The sequence below is a fragment of the Canis aureus genome, chromosome 1, assembly GCF_053574225.1.
Source record: "Canis aureus isolate CA01 chromosome 1, VMU_Caureus_v.1.0, whole genome shotgun sequence".
Classification (NCBI taxonomy): domain Eukaryota; kingdom Metazoa; phylum Chordata; class Mammalia; order Carnivora; family Canidae; genus Canis; species Canis aureus.
In genome coordinates this window covers 38,599,883-38,624,846 of record NC_135611.1, presented here as the reverse complement: position 1 = coordinate 38,624,846, position 24,964 = coordinate 38,599,883, and the positions used below count along the sequence as shown (strand labels likewise).

At 36.5% G+C, this 24,964-nt stretch overlaps 1 pseudogene across 41 annotated transcripts in view; it reads left to right on the top strand.

Moving 5' to 3' along the window:
* LOC144313021 (DDB1- and CUL4-associated factor 13 pseudogene) overlaps positions 1-24,964 on the top strand; it is a 203,703-nt pseudogene that overhangs the window by 75,835 nt on the left and 102,904 nt on the right. For 16 of the 41 annotated variants that reach the window (XR_013378777.1, XR_013378726.1, XR_013378755.1 and 13 more), the window contains one exon: positions 7,565-7,697. The exons of the other annotated variants lie outside the window; for them this stretch is intronic. The product of XR_013378777.1 is annotated as a DDB1- and CUL4-associated factor 13 pseudogene, transcript variant X17 (transcript). The remainder of the gene's footprint in view (positions 1-7,564; positions 7,698-24,964) is intronic. 41 annotated transcript variants of the gene reach the window in all.

Sequence of the window (24,964 nt, the reverse complement as noted above, 5' to 3'; positions counted from 1 at the left end):
GTATTGGCTTTTGTCATATATAAAGCACTTTTACCTACATTATCTCAATCTAACCCTGCTGCAGGTACTGTATTTCATTGAATCTATCATGCCTTAGATTACAAATGTGCTTTTAAAAATGTACCACTATGAAAACAAAAATAATTCTATTTAACCATGACAAAATGTTTTTAATTACCTAGAAATAATTTTATGTTATGCTTATTGTAAATGTATTTTCTTTCACTTCACCCCAGATGAGTTTGCTAAGTATTCTTTATGTGACTTAATATTTGAAGTGTCTGTAGTAGGTATGTTAACATAGAAAAGAGGTAATAGAACTAGATAATAGGTGAAGGAAATCTACTTTTCTCTGTGCCATGCTTGCCCCATATTAAATCCCTGGGTTCTCAGTCCAGAGGTTTCCAAATTTGGGTTCAGCAAAAAAGGTAGCTGGAACAAAGGGACTGTGTGAAACCACCCAGGGAAATGAGTTGGGAAGGTTGTGACAGGGTTATGACCAAGTACTCACCTTCACAATTCTGGGGTCTAGGGTCGCCCTAAGTGGTTGGTTGGTTCCAAACACTAACAAGGATTTTTAAAAGCAACCATACATTGTAAAATGCTCGATTTCAGTTGCTAAAACAGAAAATGTGCATCTTATATACAAAGAATGATATTTTTATTACCATTATACAATGAGAAAATCCAGGTTCCAGGATTTTAATGACTTCCAGTAGCTAGTTAGAGGCAGAGCCAGGAGTTAGAGTTGGATCTTTTGCAGCCAAATTTTGTGCTTTTTAGACCTTGCCATAATTGTCTCATATGCAAACTATAGATCCAAGGTAGTAAGCTGAATTTTCAAAGAGAAAGACAACACAATTTCCCTGGATCTTGTGGCAATTCCTTGTTATTTTTTCTTAAATCACTTAGACAAGAAATTTTTAACCTGCAGGGCTCAGCTCAAAACACTCAAATGGATGACAATCTGGAAAGTCATTTTCCTTGAGCCTTTTCATATCTTTAAAAGCCTACTTCATCCAATGCTGTGTGCATGTGACGATATCATCCTACAGCTAAAAACAGAGTCTATTTCAGTGATGCCTTAAATTCACAGAAAATGAAACAAAATCCCAGATAATGACAACCATTTTAGAGTCTGTTAGGAACCAAATAAAAGGATTCAACAGCATGTCACTGAGAAGAATTGAATCAAGAATGAAGCAGATTTAGTGGTACCTCCTTAAAGTAATGATGAAGCACTGATTTGTCTAACATGTCTCCATGCACCAGCTCTAGTAGGTCACTTCTAATTACCTTTCCCTCTCTGGGTTATATATAGATAAATGGTTAGGTTATTAAAATGCCTTGTAGGCTGGTTATTTAATTGCTACAGAATTGATTTCACGAAGGAAAGAAAAACAGATTAGAGTCTAAGATGTAAATGTGAAACTTGACAGACTGCATGCAGTGTGTTGCTCAAGTCTATCAATAGAATCGTCAGCCCACAGCTTCTAGCTGGCTATTATGGATCCATGTAATACAGGAAGAACACATTTGACAACTATAAGAGAAAATGTAACTGCTCTTCCACCCAAAATAGCAAGAAATGGTGTATTTTTGTCTTATTTCCATGCTATCTAGCATATTATACATTATCAAAAATAATTTTAAATTGGAATGGCTTCCCTGTTTGCTCATGAAATGTTCATACTTTCCTTTTGCTCTTTTTTACCCTTGTTCCTTCCTCACTTCAATATCACAGGTGGTGGTGGTGGTATGCTCTATTTTGGACACAAGAGAAGTACATTTCATATTCTTGCTGTGTAACTACAAACTAGAGAACACATAACATGCATTTGTTTTCTGATTTTTGTTTGGGAAAAATCTTCCCATTTCAGACAAACTAGAGAAAGGGATAATCCAATAACAGAAAATAAGCTTAATATTACTTTAAAAATTCATTTATTTAACATTCATTTGTCCAACAAATATCTATACTACTCTGGGTTCAAGATGAACAAGACAAAGACCTTGTTCTCATATTTCCTTCTTCTAAATGAGAGGCACACCAAGACAGAAATGTCATGATAGGTCATGATAAGTATAATGAAGGTATATTTTATTAACGTATTTTAAGACATATTTTTCTTCCTTGCAATTATGATGGTAGGGTAGTGTATTAGTCTGCTCATTATACCATAACAAAATGCCACAAACTGGGTGGCTTAAGCAACAAAAACGTATTTATCACAGTTCTGAAGTCTAAGAAGTCCAAGATCAAGGATAAGGCAGGGTAGATTTCATCCTGCGAACTCTTCTTTTAATTTGTAGGTGACTACCATCTTGCTGTGTGGTCATGTGGTCTTCTGTGAATGCACAGAAAGAGAGGGAGCTCTCTGACATCTTTTCATATAGCGACACTTATCAGATTAAGGCCCCACTCTATGACATCATTTAACCATACTTACTTCTTTAGAGGCCCCATCTCCAAAAATATTCACTTGGGTATTAGGGCTTCAACATATAAATTTGAGGGGCCTCAAACATTCAGCTCATAATAGGTAGAATAAGTGTGAGGATACTCATGCTGTATGAGTCTGTGGAAAGAACTATTTTATAGGGATGACCATGTATAGCCTTTCTGATAAGGTAACCTTTAAGCGGAGATCCAAATAAAAGAGATGAACCCAAATAAATAATTTGGGAAAGGAATTCCAGGTAATAGAATAATAGTAAGTGCAAATGTCCTGCAACAAAAGCAGGCATGGTGTATCTGAGAAGCAGCAATGAGGGCAGAAGGTTTGGGCTGCCCAGGAGAAGACTTCTGGGAAATGGGTCATGGGGTCCAGCCCATCAGGATCATAGTCTCAACTTGACCAATCCTCATGCTCCATTTTATACCAAATATTTTTTAATTATTGCTTTTGTATTCTGAAATAAGATTCATGGAACACACTAACTATGCAAATATATTTACAAAGACCATATAGTAGGTATTATATAACACATGGACTATAATAATTTAAAACATGCACCAAATAAAAGTAGACAAAATCTTATTGTCTCTTAATGAAACTTAAAATACCTGCTTCCCTCAATTGCTTTGACGCTAGTGTTCTTGTTGGACCTGCCAATATTCTTTAAAGTGTATAGGTAAACAGATTGCATAAAAGTAAATTTATGTTAAGATATAAACCCTTCAAGATTTCTGATGAAACAAGGTCTGGAATAATGGCATTTTCCTTAATCCATTCTTCCCAATGTGTTTAGATATATGTTAGTCAGCCCCTTATTATGTCTTTATTCTTGTGCTATACCTCAAAACTGTATATATTCCCAAAGTAAGGGAGAGACATTGTTTCACCATGTTTTTGGATAATGTGAAGCTGCTCATTTTTGTCATAAGTAGAGGGAAAGACTGCCAAATTAAATGGAGCTCTGAATTGGAATTCTGAAGGGAAATTGAAGTTTCATACATGGCCTTAAAGATACTGAAAGGGTAGAGAAAGTGAGACAGTGAGGAAAAGTTAAATGAGCACACAGCTTGCTTGATCTATAGTAGAACAGGCTGGACAGACCACAGTGGCCCCTGAGCCTGAGGCAGCTCCTTCATGGCCCACCAGAAGACCTGGTTTCAAGATGACTTTCCAGGGCCAGGGAGGGAAATATCCACCTGCCACTTGTGAAAAATAGCTAATACCTGAACACATGAGAACATTTCTGGCCTATTCTTTCATTGCCTAGTATGCTGGGCTTAAAGTACAGGACTTCACAATACCCATGTGGTACCCATATTTGGGTTACTTTAGGCACGGAAAAAGTGAAATGTTATCCACAATGACTCAATTTCACAATACCCTTGTGGTACCTATATTTGGGGTACTTTAGGCATGGAGAGAGTGAAATGTTATATAAAGTGACTCAATTTATTTGATTTATAAATATTTGTTTGGGGGTTTATCCTAATATGTATATATTCAAAAATTTATAAATGATGACCGATGAGACATATTATTTATAGTTAATTTTAAAATTCTCTTGTCCTGTACTTAACATCACGTGGGCAGTTAGAATTAGAAAATAGATATCCCATCTCATAATTTGTGGAAATTCGCATCTTATAGATAAAATTTTCATCTCTCTCCCTCCAGTATATCACATCAAATCTGATTCTATATAACATAAATTATATAAATCTATGTGTATTTATATAAAATATGAATAATATAAATTCTATACATAATAATGGGCAGCTAGATTTGATTGTGAATATGGTATAAAAGTGAAATATATTTTAATAAGTGGCTTCTTCCCCGTCAGGTTTTATATTTTGGAATTGGAGTAGTAGGCTTTATTCAATGAAAGAAATATATAAGAAAATATATTAAATATTGAATACTTTTGTCCTTTCAAAAGGTAGATACTAACTCCATTATAGCTATAGAGATCATTGTAACTTTTGGTCAAAAAGTCTCAGTTGCATGGTTAAATGCCCACTTCTGGTTATTCCATCTAGTTGGGTCATATGTTGTTTGGATTTATGGAAGTTTCCTCTGTCCCTGGTGTCTTGGGTTGCCAGATTACAGAATAGTGGGACAGTCATTTCTTGAACAGAAATTAAGAGGAGGAGGAGGCTGGATTCTGCTTTCCAAAATTTCCCTTGGAGACTAATAGGGTTGAGCTAGCCCTACTGCCTTGAAAGGAAGGCTTGGAGGGGAAAAGAGAGGCTAAAAGAGAGCCTAGCACTCTCCATGTGGAAGGAAACAGGAAGAACAGACAGAAGCATCCCTCACCTAAGGAAGAGGATATCCTTCTGCCTTCTATTTGTAAGTCGTACTTAAATGCTCTTCTGAAGAGTAATGAAATTATACGGTTGTCCAGCCTTGGTCATAGTCAAAGAAAGACACAATATAACAAATGGATTCCTATTAGAATGGATGCAGCGACTTCTCCTTGGTTGAAGAATTAACTGTTAAAGGCGTCAAGTTTTATTTCACAGACGTTGAATCCTGATGAGCTGAAAGGATATTCCAAGTACTGAGGATTTTGCCTTGAGGCTATCATCCCAGCTTGAACAGAATTTGAATGGATCAGCTGGAGCAGATGCATTTTTTTTTGTCTTGGCCATTAGATTTTATATTACTGCAGCAACAAATAAAATCATTTCAGAAGAAGCTTATTAGATTTCAGCATTTTGGTTATGAGTAGCCAACTTTTTACTAAATATGAATTTAAATATGGATTTAAATATGTTTTCTGCAAAACAGAAAAAATAAGAAGTATTACCTTCTGGTTACTTATAATGTAGGTCTTAAACCCTTTAAAAAAATAAAAGGGGAATGACCGTATTATGTTAATGATTAATAATAGTGTTGATTGGGCTGTAGCTCCATTTTGGAGCATAATATTTTCCCCTTGTATCAACTATTTCTCATGGATGTGTTTCATGGCCAAAGGTTTTATTTTCTTCATTTCATACAGATATTTCAGAATGTGTCTCACTGGTTATGAAAAGGACAAAAGAAGGAAAAGGAAGGCACCATGTATAATACGAAAGCATGAAGGCTGGAGTTAGTTGAGAAGGGAAAAAGACATAGACTAGTGCCTGCCACACTATACCAACGACCTTCCCATTTTTATCTTATTTGGATGCATGTGAGCCTTAGAGGCAGGGATTGCTACTATTGAAGCTTGGAGATGTTCACTCTGTTTGTCCTGAGCTACGAGAAGTTTTGAGAGTTAAATCCAAGTCCATCTGAGGCATAGTGAATGCTTGCTCCTCATGCTACAATGCTTCTCTGGGGCTGAGTTCTATGTGGTAAGGCTCTTAGTATTTCTATCCAGTAGGAATAGCTGCCAACATCAGATTATTACTGTCAAAATTAAAATGGAACCATGTATGTGAAGGTGTTTTGTAAACCTTAAAATGCCAAACAATGGAGATGATAGATTGTGACTACATTATGGAAAATGCAACATGATTCTTAAAGTGGAAAAGACACTTCAAAAAACCCTCACCGCTATATGGTGTAGTTCACTTGAGTCATCTTCATAGCAAACATGGACAATAATACTTACAATACACATTACTTAAAAACTATTGCCAAAACCAGTATGTGCATAGAAAACCAGGATCACTAGGAGGAAAAGATTTATAGCAACTTTGATGCTGCTAACTGACCATTGAAAATCATTATGTATGTAAGTATAGTTTTCATAGGTGCAACGCAGAGCTGTAGCATAGGAAAATGTTAATATGATCAAAAGTTAGCAACAAGAGAGGGATGTCAGTGGGTTGTGCTAAATATAAGATTTTTTTCTAGGTACTGTCAGAAAAATCCTTATGCTTACTACTTTTCTAAAAAAGGAGAGGAAAGCAAGGGGGGAAAGCATACACATAGTTTTACCCTTTAAACATGCATCCTTTCAGTCATACATGGTAATCAGATACTGTTGACTATTTCTGGCTCACAAATCTTTTGCAAATTGCCTGGCTACCACTCACCTTGTTTCCTCCTTGCCTAAACGTTTGTCAGCCATCAGAACCACCTACAACAGCTTCCACTCAAATAGCATGGTTACTAACAAATCCCCTCGAAGTGAAAATAAATGTGTGCAGTCGCGTGACACCCTTCCTTTTTCTTCCTTCCCTATGGCTGGGGCCCATTTGGCACCAAGCATCATGCTGTCCAGATGGTGGCCATTTCTCTGCTCCTGCTTTAGCACATTCTCTGCCAAGACTCTGAGTGCCAGTTTTCCGGTGAGAATCTGTTTGCAGGAAGATAGCTGCCTGGGTTATGTCACCTCCCTTGTAGTCTACAACTGAAGCCATAGTGAAACAAGAGCTAGGGCCAGAGAAGAGGGAGGAGGTAAGCAGAGATGAGGTTTGTATAAGAAAAGGAAATTATTGAGAAATATAATGTACTCACTTACCTTTGTGGCTTTTGGTAAGTTATTTGAACACTCTGGACTTTCATTTCTAAAATGAAGCAGGTGGACTGAATGATTACCTGTCACTCCTTATCTCTAACATTCTACAATCTTATGACTGTTTAGTGTACATCCTTGAGGAGAATGCCTCTGAGCAAGATCCATTCTACATTACAGTGATGACTATATTATGGCCAGCCACCAATTTGGGGGAGGAATAAATAAGTTTCAGATACATGTGGGAGGTAGCTTCTTTATAGAAAAACTAGGTCTGCCTCATGAAACATTTCAGTGAGATCCTAATTTCAGACTGTCATGTTCTTCAGTGTTGAGAAGAGTTTTCTAGGCAAGTGCAGATTTCTTGTCTGCAAATGTCTAATTGGTATTGTGATGATGCAGGAAAGGATGATTTACTGTGTTTCTACAATAAATTAGATACTGGGGACATTGTGCTGAATAATTTTAAGCCTAATATCCATGGAAGAAGCTGTGCAATGGTTTGTACCAGCAGACCACAAGGAGTCTTTCCACAAGAGCGCCACGTTATTGTATATTTGGCCTTCAAATATTTTTACTGAAGTGGAGGCCATTTGGAAAGGCTCTCAGATAGGAAAGCCTAGCCTGTTTGACTTAGTCTCATTTCCCTACTCAGGTCATCAGAGCCTGTGTGGCACTGCCCACAAGTCCTTGGTGGGTTCTGGAGCTGTCCAAGGTTCCAAAGTTCCAGGGAGGGAGCCTGCAGCAGTCAGAGGGCTCTGGGCTCTGCTTCAACTCAGTACTGTGAGGTATGGCTATAAATATTTCTTTGTAGATCTTGTTATCTACTATGTAAAAAAGTATAAATCAGGAAGAATGCTTGAGGTAAAAAGATACTACTGCTTTGATATTTAGGTTACTCTTATCCAAATTATGAATCATTTCTCCATCAATTTGTTTTTAATAACTGCTTTGAATATACAATAACACTGAATATTTTGTCACAATCTACCCACCTTTCCTTCTCATTTAAAGTTTCAGCTGGGAGTGGGTGGGTGGTATGGGTAGAGCTTGATAGAAAAACATTGTTTTCTTCTTTTTGAATATGCTGGTGTTCTGCGCATGACTCTATATTAAATGAGTTATGGTTTCCTATACTTTCATATATTTTTGTTTTCCTTATGGCATATACCCTCTTGTGCACAAGAATAACTCAGGACACAGAGTCATACAAAGTTCAAGGCTGGAGAATTTTAGATATTAGAGTGTATTAGTCTGCCTCAGGTTGTCATAATAAAATGCCACTGACCGGCTTAAACAAAAGAAATTTATTTCCTCACAGTTCTAGAGGCTAGAAGTTCAAGGTCAAGTTTCTAGCTGATTTGATTTCTGATGAAGATTTGTTTCTGGCTATCAATTGACTGCCTTCTCATTATATGCTCTCACATGGCCTTTCCTCACAGTATTTATGTAGGGAGGGGGAGAGAGTGAGTTGTGTGGTGTCTCTGCTTTAAGGACACTATTCCTATTGCATCAAAGCCCCTATCCTTCTGAGCTCATTTAACCTTAATTACTTCCTTAGAAGCCCCATCTCCAAATACAGCCACCTGGGGGATTAGGGCTTCAACATATGACTTTTAGGAGGACACAAACATTCAGTCCATAAAAAGAAAGTTACAGAATCTCAGAGGATGTATAATGTAGGCATGGAGGTGGTACAGTTTAATGGCTTAGATGTCTTTGAAGTCAGTTACATCCTAGTTTCATATCTGGTTTTGCTACTTACTGTGTGACCTTGGGCAAGTTCATTTGGAAATAATTTACTAAATATTTTTTAAGAATTTCATCGGTCTTATGATAGGAGCTGTCCATAGAGTTATAAATATGACAGAAGTAAACAATACTGTCCACATTAGAGCCTTAGAAGAGTAGTTAAAACATGGAAAATATTTGGTAAATGCTAGTTAGTTTCTAAAATTTCCTTGTTCATCTCAGCATAGAAGATACAGATTTTATTTCTACTGCTTTTGAATTTCCAGGAACTGAGTCAATTTCCCAATGGGACTCTGCTTTAGCAAACATTAGACAGTTTCTACAGGCAGAGTGGAAACCCTAAGGTTTCTAAGTATGTGCGTGTATTTGTGTGCTCGAGGCAGCATGTGTGTAGGTGGGGACAAAGAGAGCTCGTCCAAGATGGCATGGGCAATAGGGCTGGATGTCGATTGAAAATACCCCCCGTGCACTGAGTGGTAGGGCTTAAGCATTACAGATTGCACTACAGGAGTAATGAATCTCTGATGGTCTCTTGAAGTCATCAACTGTCCCTGATATTCTTGTGTGTAAGAGGTAAGCTACAGGGATCTACTCTAATCAGTATTCTGTCTGGATTTACCCAGTCTGCTTTGTGGAGCCTCTTCATTTCTGGAGTTGTAAAGAGTCAGGATGTCAATGTAGTAACCAGTCTAGCAGATAATGTAGATTTCTTTCTCACTCAATGAGCAAATGAATATGCTCATGCCACACACTTCTGTGGGCTTGTTCAAACATGGCACATGTAAACACATGTACACACACATACTTTATAAAACTTTTTTATTATTTAAGTATAATTGAGATACAAAACTATAATAGTTTCAAGTGCACAACAGATATTTCAACAATTCCACGTATTACATAAGCTCCCTACAATAAGACATACACATGCTTTTCAAAACTTATGATTAGAGTTTGGAGGTACAAGAGCATTGAGAGAGTAAATATTAAAATTCATTTTGTTCTAAGGGAGAAAAATGGATTTAGCCATGTACTCTTGTTTAGAATTGCAGATAACATATTTTAATCCATTATTGATTTTTAAAACTAAATTGTTATCAGAATGACCTAAAATAATCTTAAGAGCTATCCTCTAGAATTTTCCACAATACCCCAAGTACATTGATTTAAAGTTTTGCCAATCACATGAGAGTTTTCCAGCTGCCAAGTAAATTCTAGTAGCCCTGGATTGCTGCAGAAAGAGAAATGAGCTGAAAGTCAAATGGTGGGTCCTAGTCATTGGTCAGCCCCAAATCAATAACTATCTTAGGAAAGACACCAATTGCTTCTCCTAGAAGAAGGCTCTAGGACTCTCTGGGAGTTAATATTCTATCTAAAAAAATCAAGGCGTTGGTGTAGATGATCTTACATGCTCTTTCTATTTGATCCTTAAAAATGGCCTGGCTAAAATGCCAAAGACACTATAAGTGCTTTTACATGCATTGTATCACTTAATCTTTGTGATAACCTTTGTCACTCACATTTACAAACAAAAGCCTAGAGAAGTTAAGAAATTTGCCTTGAGATCTCACACTAGTAAATGGTAGCTATACACAGCTTAAGTTTTTAGCTGTCAAACTGTTTAGTAAACTAAAATAGCATCTGTATGTCCAGACTTGGCATCGGCTCTGTAAGAAGACATATACCCAAATAAAGTAGAGTCTTCCTTATTCTTATCAGTTCAAGACAGATTTGGGAAAAAAACATACAAACAAATAAATATACTCAAAGCAATTGGGTTTCTGTGTATTTCTATGTAAACAATAATTTGGTAAAGAGCATATTAGGCTTGAAATCTATAAGATGGAGTGGTTTTGGGAAGATGGTCTCCAAATATGCATAGGATTTGAATAAGCAAAGGAGGTAACTTGGAAAGGTATAGAATAGGTCTAGGTAGAAGAGATCTTCAAATCTCTAGGTGAAAAGTGAGAAATTGCTGGCAAGTTTTTAAGCAGAGACGGAATCTGAGCAAATACATTGTCATGCATTTGGTCAGGCAGTGTACTGAAGGGGACAGAGAGAGAAGCTGTGGTAGATTTGTGGATTTGAGCGAGAGACCAGAGAGCAGGAAAGAGAAGAAGTTCATTCTGGATGATGTTTGAAGGGCAAAAATAGATTATAGGGGTAGTAAAAAAAAAAAAAAAGGAAGTATTAAAGATGACTCTAAGATTGTTTTACTGGATTTCTAGTAAATCTTAACATTGCCATACTGTTCTGTTTAAAAACTAAGAAGAAATTTTTTTGGTGAAGGAACAAAGAGGGGAGAACTGTAGAACTCTTTTGGGAGCTGGCCTCGTTTAGGAGAAAGGGACATTTGAAGAAGAAAGATGTCTGATAATCAGTTTTAAGGTGTATTGCTATGATTAAAACTCCCTGTTACTCCAAAACCTTCTGTGATGTTTACAATACACAAAAGGATTTCTGAATGCTCCCTTTTGCCCCTCTTTTATTTTTATTTTATTTTATTTTTGGTGGTAATCAAGGACAGGGGGCTAAATGACTCATATGGCAGAAACTGTGTACAGTTAGTGAAGACGGTCAGATGAAAGACACTGAGCTAATCTAGCAGAAGTAAAAATTGGGAAGTAAGTCATAACATGAGAACCTACCCTCCTCACTCTAAAAATATCCCTAACCTACCTTCTCCTTAAAGTTTCCATTTGATTTTCAATAGGATGCAGAATAGGAATTAGTCCAGTTTTACCCAGGTCTGAAGGAGAAAAGATGACCATAGCTGATGAAAGTGTTACATATAGAAGAACTGTAATCAAGAAAATTAGAAAGGATAGTCAAATCTATTAAAAGCAATCTAAATAAAGAAGGACAGTTCTAATCCTGAGATCAATTCATAGCATGATCATTAATATAATGGTTTATTTAAATTATCTTGTCTCTTTATAAAAATCCTTTGGAACCTTTAAAAATGAGGAATCTAGGATAGAGACAAATGCTTTTCTTTTGTCCTTTTCCTTTTTAATTTAAATTCAATTAGCCCACATAAAATACATCATTAACTTAAGATGTAGAGTTCAATAATTCATCAGTTGTATATAACACCCAGTGCTCATCACATCACATGCCCTCCTTAATGCCCATCACCCAGTTACTCCATCCCCCCATCCAGCTCCCCTAGAGCAACCCTTAGTTAGTTCCCTATATGATAGGTCTTCAAGAATCTGTGTATTTGACAGTCAACATTTATTGAGTATTAATTACCTTAATTGGCCCTGTGGGAAGATGCAAAGGAAACTTGTGGTCTCTGTCCTTGAGACACAAAATTCACTTCAGATACATGAGATTCTTTTCTATTGACAGAAAGGGTAGTAGCATGGAATCTCAGTTTTTAAAAGGATGTTAGAGTACTATACTACTATACTATATTACTCTTTTTTAAATATGCTATAAATTTTTTTTATATATATCCAAACTCCTTTGGAGTATATTCCAGCAACACCTGTTAGCCTCTGTTTTAACTTAAATCTGAGGAAATATTGAGAGAATTCTAGAAATATCAGAATCAGTAGCCTATAATTATAGTGATTAGAACTTGAATGTGTGTGTCTGTGTGTGTTGGGGAGAAAATAAGAGAGGAAAGAAGGACTCAGAAGATACTATCAAAATTTAAGAGAGAAATTGGGATTTTTTTTTCCATATAACAGAGTACCTGTAGGTATTAAACCTTTTTTTACCTGACTTAGGAAGCCAGAAAAATTAAATAAGATTCATATTTGTAACTGTTGAATTTTCCTTTTCCACTCCTTCATTTGTAAATATGTCCTCCATGTCCATTTGCCCAAATGGTACATTCAGAACCATGTGATTTCATTCTCAGAATAAATGTATTATCATCTGGCATAATATTAATATTCCATGAATTTTTCATTAATTTTAAACCTTTAAGAAGGAGAAACTTGCTCCTTCTGTGGAAGCCTAAGACATTAGTGGAAAGCTTGGACTATGTAAAAAATTCTGAATTGAAATTTAATCTATCTATAACTTCCATTTATTTATACCAGTTGATCATTTAGAAATACAAATAGAATAGGATTATCCCTTTTCTTTTTTGTATATTTTTATTGGAGTTTGATTTGCCAATATATAGCATAACACCCAGTGGATTATCTCTTTTCTTAATAGAGCCCTGGAATATTTGAAGCCATCTACCATGTCAGACCAACTTCCATTCTCCTCTTCCTAGTCCTTGTTTCCTCTTCCTTAGGCTAAAAATACTCATTTTCTTCTATTCTTTGTGGGATATAATTGGAAGTCCTTTCATTCACACACACACACAAAGAAACCTTCCACAATAAAACAATCAGTGTGGCAGTATCCTTTTTCATTGTCATAATTAAGACACAATATTTCAAGGGTCATTCATTCATTCAAGAAAATATTCACTGAATAACCCACTAGGGCACTGTGCTTGATACTGAGGATAAAGCAGTGAACACAATGGATTAAAATACTTAACCTCATCAAATTTACAGCTAAATGGGGAGGACAGAAAATATTTGAAATAAATAATAAGTAACTTAGAGAATGATAAGTGTTTAAAAGAGAAAAACAAAGCAGGATAGTCATATAAGATGTAGGTGGAGGAAATGGTGTTAGAGTCCTTGGCTAAAATGACCAGGCATTTCTTCACTGAGAAAGTAAGTGTATTAATCTAGGTTTTCCAGAGAAATAGAACAAAGAGGATATTAAGGAAATATCATTACAACTATATCTATCTTCTATCATCTATCTATCTATCTATCTATCTATCTATCTATCTATCTATCTATCATCTGTTGATCATGAGATTTATATATGGAATTGATTCATGTGGTTATAGAGGCTGAAAAGTCTGATGATTTGTTGACAAGCTGGAGACCCAGGAGAGCTGATAGTGTGAACTGCAGTCTGACTCTTGAGTCCAAAGGCAGAGAAAGACCAATGTACTATTTCAAGGACAATCAGGGAGAAAAAAACAAATTTTCCCTTGCTCAGCCTTTTTTTTTTCCCCCTACATAAGCCTCCAATGGATAGGATGAGGCCTACTCCACACTGGGGAGGGTCATCGCACTCTACGTTGAGATAAACACCTGGGAGTTAGCAACATATAGATGAGATTTAAATTGAAGACATTGGATGATATCGCTAAAGGAGTGAGTGATGTTAAAGAAGTCCAAAGACAGCCCTGAAAATTGAAACCACAGGGTGGTTGATCCACCCAGTTTGGAAAGAGGGCGTTCTATCCTCATATCCCTTGTTCTAAAGCCTCCTAAGATCACATTTGTCCTTATGGCAGCTTCACCATACTGTGGTGCTTATACTATGCTTTTCGTTCCTGACTTGCTCACCTCTACATTCTCTCTTTTTTAGACTCATAGAAGTCTGTTTACTGTTACTCCTAAATTGCATCCTCTTCCTCTGCCTCAACCTCACATGTTGTATCCATCCTGTAGAGGCAGATGGGCCCCCAACAAAGTTTGGTTCGAATGCCGAGAACGATGATGCTACATGTTCATACCAAGAGGATATAAAAAGATTTAGTAGCAGTTAAGGTCTCCTAGGAGATCAGGGCAGTCCTCTCAAGCAGAACTGAAATGGCTTGAGAAAGCATGGAAAAGAGATTGACTCCTGATGTTTATTTTGGTTAGAAGTTAGGGCTCGGTGGGGATTCCTATGCACAAGTAGGGGCTTGCATGGTTTGAATCTCTTGTCAGAGCCAAAGAAAGAAGTACTCAGGCTCTCATAAAAGCTTGCCCAGATATAGGGCAAAAGGGGAAGGGGAAGGAATGAGGAAAAAAATGGGTCAGCAAATATCAAAAAATGAAGTCAGATCCCTTCTTATAACCTGTTTTTGTGCCATTAATATTCTAGACTTTAATTCAGGATCATTCTTTTATTCTTATTAAACCCAATCATGTTAAATTCGGTCTGTTATCTCAAGCTAACAAAAACTTTGGAACCTGATTTTGTCGAACAGTGTTTTTTTGCAATACTAGCAAGCTATTTATCATTGAAAAATGCAGTGACTATCACCTCAAATTTTTAAATGAGCAATAAAAATGTTGCATATTACGAATCTAAGAAGAAAGCACTATGGCACCCAATTTAGCTATTTCTTCTGGATTGGTATAAACCATTAACTACACTGTAACATAGTCAATGGCTAATTCACCAGTTAAGCTAGCCTCTAAGCTTTATTATTCTAGATTGCTCAAAGACATTTTGATCAGATTATGAACAATGTGAGTCCTCTTGTGTAAGCTCAGATGACCTATGGGATTAATAATGGTCTATCATATAATAATGATATCGAAGGAGAAAATGTGGTTTTTTTGCTTTTTGATCAGCTACTCAGAAAGCTCCTAAGAACCAATTGCAAATTCATCTCCCTGTAGATTTTGAATATACTGTTTTGGCTCTTTTATTTATCTCTGGTCTTATAATACTGTTTTTGGTACCCAGAGATCTCAATTGCAAATTATTTTTATCATGTGGTTTGTAATTCATCATTGTCAAGAGATATGAATTCATTTAGAGCAGATACGTGCTGACCAATAAAGTCTTTACCTTCTTTGGACTTCAATTCCTTCCAGTAGTGTTTAGTCTGAGTTTGGGAGGTTGCAAAGCATCATCTTTTTGTCATTATGTCATTAGTTCAAAGTCATGGCCTTCTCTTACGGTTCCTTTGATATTTTAAGTTTTCCCCCTGAAACTCAACTCATTTGGGAACTTAATCTCCCTAACATAAGTCTTACTGGGCCTGCCACTCTCATATTCATGTTCACTTGCTCACTCATTCATTCAATTGGCAATACTTTATGACTATTTGCTATGTTCCTGGCACTGTATTACCAGGATGATAAGTAGATAGATATGAATATTTTCCAATTGTATTTTTCTTTTTAAAATATCTGTAGCTACTTTTAAAAAGTTTTCTTTGCACTTTCCTCCTCTTTTTATTATTTGTAATTGTACTCAAAATTGCATTTTTGAGAACATAACACTTTTGAGTCATAATCTCTTTAGGAGTCTCATGCTATGAATAATGCATATCTTTTCTCTAAACATTTTGAAGACATTCAACATCGTGCAGAGTGTACAATTCATGATGTCCAGTTTTTTCTTCCTTGGGAAAAAATAAAATCAGGATATCATGATTCCTTTTTTTCCAAAATTCACATTATTTTCACTTTACCAATCAGTTCTTCTTATTGTCAGAACTAGGTCCAAAGTGGTCATTTCCTCTGGCTTTGTCCTTGCTTCTTAGAGATTAAATTGTCATTATTGATATTCAAGCACCTGTTACATGGTTGGCTTTTAGCCAAATAAAATGGACAGTTGAAGTCTTCTTTCACTGCTATTAAGGACAGGAACCTCACCTGTCTTGTTCACCCCTGATATCCACACCATGATGGGTGCTCCATAATGGTCACTATTTATTACTTATTCAATGCTTTCCAGTGTGCTTCTGTCTTCAGGGAATGAAGATTTCTATGCAGATGTTAACTTTCTCACCTTTAGCACTAATCCATTTCTCCTCTTAAAACTCTGTTTCTTTTGAGTGAGGCAAATCTTTTTATCATCATATTCTAATCTAGGGGATGATTGCATCACATCTGACAGATTTTTTAAAAATATTTTCATTCATTCAACTAATACTGAATGCCTATAAGAATGAAAATAGCAATGTTATTGAGCATTAACTATGTGCCAGGCACTTTTTAAAGTACTTCACATGAATTAACTAATTTGATATTTATAATCTAACTACCATAAAGGAATAGTAAGAAAATTTTCCAAGGTCACATAGATTTTAAGAGGAGGAGTACAATCATATTCTGGGTATAGGTGATTTAACAATGGATAAAATAAAGAAGATTCCTTTTTATAAGAGATTTATATTCCAGGGAAATAAGCAGATGGAAAATAAATAAACAAGACACTTTCAGATAATGGGCACTATGAAGAAAAGTAAATATGAGATATAGTAAAATGACAAGGGGATGGTACAATTCTATCAGATGGTCAGGGAAGCCTCTCTGGAGAGATGACTTTAACTGTGGGTTAACCAGGATACTTTCATCTGCAAGTAACAAAAAAAAAAAAAAAAATTGAGCACAAAATTGTTCAAACGATAGAAGAATTTATTAACTTACATAAAAGGATGTCTTAAGATAGAAGGGCTCTAGGATTAATCAGAGACTAGTGGATATAAGAAAATATTGGTTCTTACATGCCTATCTTAGCATGTGGATTAGCTACCTCCTTGCTTGTGAGATGGTTGCATCACTTCTAGGCATTCCATCCTCATGCACCTTAGGCAAAGTCCTTAGGTAAAAATGACAGCTTTTTTCCATAGCTAACTCTCTCTGCCTCTCTCTGTCTCTCTCTCTCTCTGTCTCTGTCTCTCTCTCTCTCTCTCTCACACACACACACACACACACACACACACACACACACAGACATCAGCAAGAACTCTCTGTTCCCAGCAGACTTCACATCACATCTATTGACCCAAATTGTATCACCTGCATTGGAAATGAAATTAACAGGACTGGCTAGAGTTTAGAACTTAGACTAATTAAGATTCAGCTCCTGGTATTGGGATTTGAGTCACTTTTATTAAGTATAAGAATGATCAGAGAAAGTTAAACAACTATAAAATTAGTGAAAAAAGAGAGGATAGATTTGGATAGACAACCATCAGTGCCTATGATAAGCTAAGCCCTGAGCAGTGAGAAAGAAAATAAATAAACCATATGAAGGTCTGGAGAAGGATACTCTAGAGAAGGAAATAGCAGGCACAAGTCCTTGAGAGTAGAAAGTAGCTTAATATGTTCAAGGGACAGAACGATGTGGAGTTGATATACAATGTTATGAGAGACAGGGGAATGGGAGGAGGTGAGAAGTGAAATGGTGTAGTGTTTAAGAATCCAGGTTTGACTCCTTTTTTTTTTTTTTTAAACCTAGCTTCTACTGCCTAAGTTCAAATAACAGATCTGCCATTTGTTATCTTTTTGGCTTTGTACAAATTACTTTACCTATCTGTGTCTCAGTTTCTGCATCTTTAATGTGGGCATAATTAATACACAACTCATGGAATTTTTCAAAGATGAAAAACAAAACATAATGACTACAACAGGGTCTGCAATATGTAGGTATTCAGTAAATGTTAGCTATCTTTATTATATCATTGGTTCAGGTTTCATATTATGTAGGATTTCATAGACCATAGTTACATATTTTTATTTTATACAAATTAAATTTTGAAATCATTGGAATGGCTCAAGTGAGGAGTGAGCGAATATGATTTGAATTTTTAAGGAATAATCTTTTTTTTCTGCCATGCATAGATTGGAGTATGGGGCAGGAGAAGAGTAGATGCAGCATAGTTTGTAATTTAAATCAGGTAGGTTTGACTAGGATGAAAGAATTGGAGAGGGAGATAGGGCTAACAGACTTGCTGACAGCTTATAACTGAATTTGTGGTTAAGTTTGTGGTTAAAGTTCTTTCTAAGCTTGTAGTTATGTGACCTTGGAAAATATTCTGTGTATTTGGCTTGGAACATTGGGGAAATGGTAATGCTCTTTATTGAGATAAAGAGGCCCACAGGGTTCACAAAACTGACAAAGGAATCCATGGAGAAAAAGGTAGTGAACCTTTAAAATTCCTTGTCCATGAATCTGTTCTTCCACATTTTTCAAGTGAGATTTTCTCTTACCTTTCTTCTTGGGAACTCACCTTTCCTCAATTTACATATTTGATCAGATAATAAAACAATTTGTGTAGATGGTCTTTGTCAAACTGTTTTACCACAGAGCAGGAGTGAATACATAATGAATCCAACAGTTGCTTGTTGAATATGTCTCAAACCTTTCAATGCTCAGCTGTTCAAGTTTAATAAGTGACTCTCCTGAGAAGTTATTTGTAGTTATTTTCATTTTCATTTCCCCTATCTTTTCCTTCCTGCTGTTGGAGCCTATTTTTTCTCCTGTGGGTGGAAGATAATTTTATTTAATTAATTTATTTTATAGAGAGGTGGGAAGGGGCAGAGGGAGAGAAAGAGAATCTTTAGCAGGCTCATACTGGGCTCGATCTAAAGACCTTGAGATCACGACTTGAGCTAAAATCAAGAGTCTGACACTTAATTGACTGAGCCACCCAGGAGCCCCTGTAGGTAGAAAATAATTTTAATTTCTTTTGTTCTAAGATAGCTATTTCAGTTGAACCGTATTGTGTTCCTTTGACGTGGACCAGGTGGCTTTCATGATGGGTAGACACATGACTCCCTCCCACATGTCTCTTCTTCCTAACAATGTCCTATGAGGATATAATCTGTGTGGGCATCCAGTTTTACACATCACATGAATTTTTCTTTCATACATGTTTTATGAAGACTAATAGCACTTAGAAAGGAAGTTCATAAGATTCTTGCAAATGATTCACAATTTGTCACATTTTGAAGACAATATAACAATGAAACCAAACCTTTTAAATATAATTGTTTTTGGTAAAGACCACTTTGTGTTTATTTGGCTCAGCAAGTACTGTAGCTCAGAGAATATAAACAGTTGTTTGACATATCTAATGATTGACACGCCACCAGTATTGGCGCACTTAAATGATTTTTCCAGTAGTGATGATGAAATAAGCTAAATCACTCTTTTCCACTTTTCCTCCTTATGGTGAAAATTACTATATCAGTCAGAACCTTTTTTGGTTGCAAAATACAGAAATCCAATTTGAACTAGTTTTGACATAATATGTAGGCTTAAGAATCAAAAGGAGAGTTAAAGAAATTTTTACAAGGCAAGCAGTGATTCCAGTGATATTATGGACTGGTGTTTGAACCCTGCCAGGGCTTGTTTTCTTTCTATATCTCATGTTTTTAAAAAAGTTTTTTTCTCAGAACACCTTCTTCCACTGACAGCTTTCAGGCTTTATCTTTCCAGCTTTAGCATCTGAAAGCAAAAGACTTCACCTCTTAGCTGCACAGTGAAAAATCGCAAAGAAGAACAGGGGTCAGGTTAGATCAGAAGCCCAACCACAGTCAAATTGCTGTGAAAAAGGAATCAAGGTTATAGAGTAAGATAGCAGTCTGGACCATGATACAGCAGGTTAAAGAGCAGTTCCCTGAAAAATGAGGGATGTAGTTCTCTAAGGAAGAGAGGGCTGCTAGACAAAATCAAAATAATAAAAAACCCAAACAACAAGTGTTTGTTAAAATAATCCATTTGCAATCTGTCCAACGGGAATTAGAATTTAGCTCAGCAACTAGGGAATAGAGATTTACTGGTTCAGAAGTTGTGCATACTTCCTCTGAGTTTTTAGTCCCAGATAGTTAAATTTATCGGATGATTTTCTTAACATACTTAGATATCAAATTCAAGATCAGCACTTTTCCAGCAATCAAATCTCATTGAATTGTTTCACTTCCTTTATGTCTTTGTTTTAATTTAGAGAAGTCTATTATTTTTTCTTTGTCTATTGTGCCTCAGGGACTTTCCTTTTCAAGAAGTCATTTAGTATATAACTTATCTGAACTGCTCTGGGGGTTAATCAGTATTTGCATATTAATGACTGGTTGATAGACTAGAACAGAATTATTTGGGATAAATAGACATATCTGGAAGGGGTTTTATTTATAGATGGGGTAATCCCCCATTTTATAGACAAAATGAGATTCAGAAAAGGTAAGTGATTTGTTCAAGGTCACATCTCTGACTACAAACAAATCAGCATTAAAATCCCAAGACCACCTACCTGACTTCCCTAGTTCTGTGTTCTTTCTATCACTTCAGGCTTAGTGAAGAAAATGCAAGAATAAATTCGACAATAACAAATGTGAAGATCAGATCGGATTATTCCAGTTCACTTTGAGGAACACTTGCTGCCATTAAGACTTAGAATAGGGATCCCTGGGTGGCGCAGCGGTTTGGCGCCTGCCTTTGGCCCAGGGCGCGATCCTGGAGACCCGGGATCGAGTCCCACAACGGGCTCCCGGTGGATGGAGCCTGCTTCTCCCTCTGCCTGTGTCTCTGCCTCTCTCTCTCTCTCTGTGACTATCATAAATAAAAAAAAAAAAAAAAAAAAGACTTAGAATATAATGCAGGCTTGATAAATAAAAGGCAAAGGGGAGGTGCCTGGGTGGAGAGATGCTTGCCTCCCTCAGGCAGGCAAGACTCTCAGTGTTGGGAATGTTGTGAGGAACATAGGAACTCTCAGGGGAGATAGTTTCTCTCTCTCCTTTTGACCCAATCCAATCAGATTCTACTCATCATATATCTCCCCAAGCAGTCCCTTTATTTGGCTTTGCCACTGTGGCAACTCATCATCACCATAGTGATCTGTCTAAAATGCAAATTGTATTGCATCATCCTCCAGCTTAAAATAATTCAATGTCTACCCCTTCTTCCAATCACATAGTATGAAGTTCATTTCCTTCATTCCAACATAGCTCTCTGGCTCTTGAGTCTCTAGTTCTGCCAAGCCAGATCCCTGATTTGTTAAGATTTTGAATTGACCTAATAATTAGAACTCCTAGAAGTGAAGGCCATGGAGCCTTATCCGTCTGTATGCATCCGGTAATGCTCAATTATCTGTTGAACTGAATCTCTTTTGAATCTAGACTAGGTCTAAACATCAGAAGAAACAAACCCTTTTAGTGAATAAGTCACTGTTTTATAGACGAAACTGTAACTATAAGTCACTGCTCATGTTTCACTTCCTCAGTACCCTGAGATTAGATTCATTGCTGTTGTGATATTATAAGCAACTCATTAAGTAAATGGAATTTGAATTTTGCAGTCTGACTTGCAGCTTAACACAAGGCAAAGAACTTTTTATTTAGTTTTTGATGTTCTGGGACTAGTTAGGCTTTTCCCTTTTTGGATCTCTTATGCATTTTTGTTCCAGTTGCAGTTTTGAAAAAGAGTGAATGAAATATATAAAACTAGTAAGGGGCAGAAGTCTCTAAGCCCTGATGAACACAGATATAAATCACTGGTGGAGGACAGAGGTAGTTCTATCAGGGCTGTTTGGGTGGGAGTTCACTGGTCCTAATGTCTGGGGACCCCCCTAAAGATGGAAAGTCTTTCTGCCTTGCTCAGCTCTCAATTAGAAAGTTAAAACTGAGGCTGTCCTTTTCATTGAAAGGGTCAAGGTTATTTTGAGATTGTTAATGAACATGTATCTTGAGATGTACCTAAAACTGGAGTTTTTTTTTTTTTTTTTCATAAGCACTACTCTCAGATCTTCCTTAGAATAGAATAGAGCAAATTAAAGATTCCTTGAGTGGAATGTAGGGAAGTTAAGGAATGAAGAAAAGATGAGCCTAATTTTAGTGGCACTAACTCTGCTGTGGGGATGCTGAATTTTGAGAAGCTCAGCCATAGTCTAGATTGCAGTGTCCTCAGGGGGAATGTTTTTGGTTATAATTGGAGTCTAGAATGGGGAGTAACTTGGAAGCCTAGTGGGGGGGAGGGAAGTTCTGACCATAGATACATGCAGGTATCGACCTCAAAGCATCAGGTACCAGCTTTCTAGCAGCAAGACTTATTCTGGGTTCTGCCTCCTAATCACATTGGTCTAAGGTGGTCTCTGGAGCTGGGTGAAGCTAGATTGTCATTGTCAAGCATCAGTGACTCTGAACAGGTAGGAGGTAGAGACTGAGATCCTCATTTTCAGTTCATTGCTTTCTCCCTGTCTCCATTCCTTGGACTGTGTCTGGCAGGCAGGAACACATTAAAAAGTTTATTGCATAAATCGTAACTTCCCACTTTGATCATGTAAGTAGTTAAGAAAACAGGTAGAGCTTGTTTGAGGGAGATGGTTTGTGAGAAATTCTTAATTTTAAATATATTTTTCCTCTCTCGGAAAGCCCCACCAACATTGGCTTCTGGGGCTTAATGTCTCCTAGTTATTACACCTCCAGAATCAAGTCCTTGTCTTCTGGCTCTCTAGATGCCTTTTGCTGTGCCTGCTCCCCCACACATCGAGGTTGTTGGTGCACAAATCTGTAGCCTCATCCGTACATATTTTCCACAGGCATGCACATGTCTCAACTTGTCTGATGTAATCATCATCTGACTCCCCTCTTCTTGGCTATTCTCTACACTTGTGGCCCCATTTCTATGGGACTGCATGGTTCTTTTTAAACAACCTAGCTTAAGAACCCTGGACCCATTCTTTTTTTTTTCTCATTAAACACTTAAATTTCCCCTTATCCAGTTGGTTAAGGTGTCCCGTGCATCTTCCTTCAGACTCTTTCTCAATTATACTTCTACCTTTTTATTTCTCTGTGATCACCTAGACCCAAACCTTCTGTGCCTTATCATTATAGCAAGCCTCTTACAAGTTTTTCTTGCCTGCAGTCTTACCCATCCACAAATCATCTGTCATTTTGATGTAGGCAAGTTTTTCCTAAACGAGTTTTCTAAAGTTACCACCTTGATGACATATATACGATTTTAGGTTCCACTATTTGGCAGAATAATTTTCAAACCAATGACCCCATTGTTCTTACAAACATGTAAAGCTCAATCCTTTTTCCATGGCTTGGTTTATGATAAAGCTTCTTCCTGGTTTATGATAAAATTCTTGCCTGGAAACTCTTTCCTTTGCTCCTTGCCACCTATCAGAGCTCAGTTCAAGTATGTCTTACAACTTTCATGAAATTTTATTTGACTGTTTCACTCTTCACTGATCATAATCTTAGCCAACCACAGCCTTTAGAAGCTGTGTTGTTTTGGATGGTTTACTCTTGTTTTACCTGCAATAATATGTTGTAAGTTCCTTGACATTAGAGATCTTGACTCTCATGTATTGGTGGTCTCCTCAGTTCAAACCTAAATATCTATAACATTCTATGGACTTAATAAATATTTTCTTTGCCTAAAAAATATCGTTGGTACATTTATTTTATTTTGTCATCTCTAATTACCAAGAACTAGATATTTAAAGTCTTAAAGAGATATGCCCTATTATTTGCAGGTATTTTGTAGTCCTTTTTTTTCTCTAGGCAATTTCAGGTGTTCTTTCCAAAGAATAAAATGGTTACAGGGAAGAGATTCTTTTTGTGTTTTAATAACCTATTCTATAAGCATGCCAAGCTAATGTTATCATTATGCTATCATCCTCCCAAAACAATATCTATAGAGAAAAATTTAGGAGGGATGACTCAACATCCAGAAATTTTGTCATTACTTTTTTTAATTAAAAAAATTATTGAAGGGGGCAGCCGGGTGGTTCAGGGGTTTAGCGCCTGCCTTTGGCCTGGGGCATGATCCTGGAGGCTTGGGATGGAGTCCCGCGTTGGGCTCCCTGCATGGAGCCTGCTTCTCCCTCTGCCTGTGTCTCTGCTTCTCTCTCTCTCTCTCTCTCTCTCTCTCTCTGTCTCTCATGAGTAAATAAATAAAATCTTTTAAAAAATAAAAAAATAAAAATAAATAAATTATTGAAGTATAGTTGACACACATTGTTACATTAGTTGCAGGTGCACAACACAGTGACTTGGTATAGTCATCACTTTTATTTTTATATTTCTATAGCTGAACACAAATGAATCCTCCTTATTGCTCACATATCTGGAGTTTTCTGTGTTCATCCTTGGTCACTTAATAGTAGTAGTGGTAATAGTAGTAATAGCAGTGATGATAGTAGTATAAGTTATAGTAATGGTAAAAGTAGTAGAGGTAATAGCAACGGCAGAAGTAACAGTAATATCTACCACTCATATGTGTATTATGTAGCAGGCACTGTGTAAAGTTTGATAAATATACATTATTTCATTTATTTTTATAAAGTTCTATAGGGTATTATTAGTCACCATTAAAAGTCAATAAACTTGCTCCAATAAGCTAATAATCTGTCTAAGGACTCCAGTTAGTAGCTGGTAGATCTGGAAACCAAGCTCAACTCTATCTAATTTAACTTAGTGAAATCAATGGAGAAGGGCTTTTTAAAAGCACGATTTTTACATATGTCTGTTTGGGTCTTCTTTTATGTTGTTTCTGCATGAGTTTAGTTGAATCCTGAGTTTTTTGAAGGTACTAATGCATGGTCTGTGTAAACCTGGAGAGAGAATTTGAGCAGTTCAGAGGTCCAATATGGGAAAATCAGCTCTTAAACTTTATTTTTCATCCGGCATTTAGGGTCGAGTTTTGGGATATTTATATTCATATAAACCAAATGTGTAATATTTTGGAATTCTTCTTAATCTTGGATTTTCCAATCTTGAATTATGAAGGCTATTCAAAAAAAGTAAAAAGT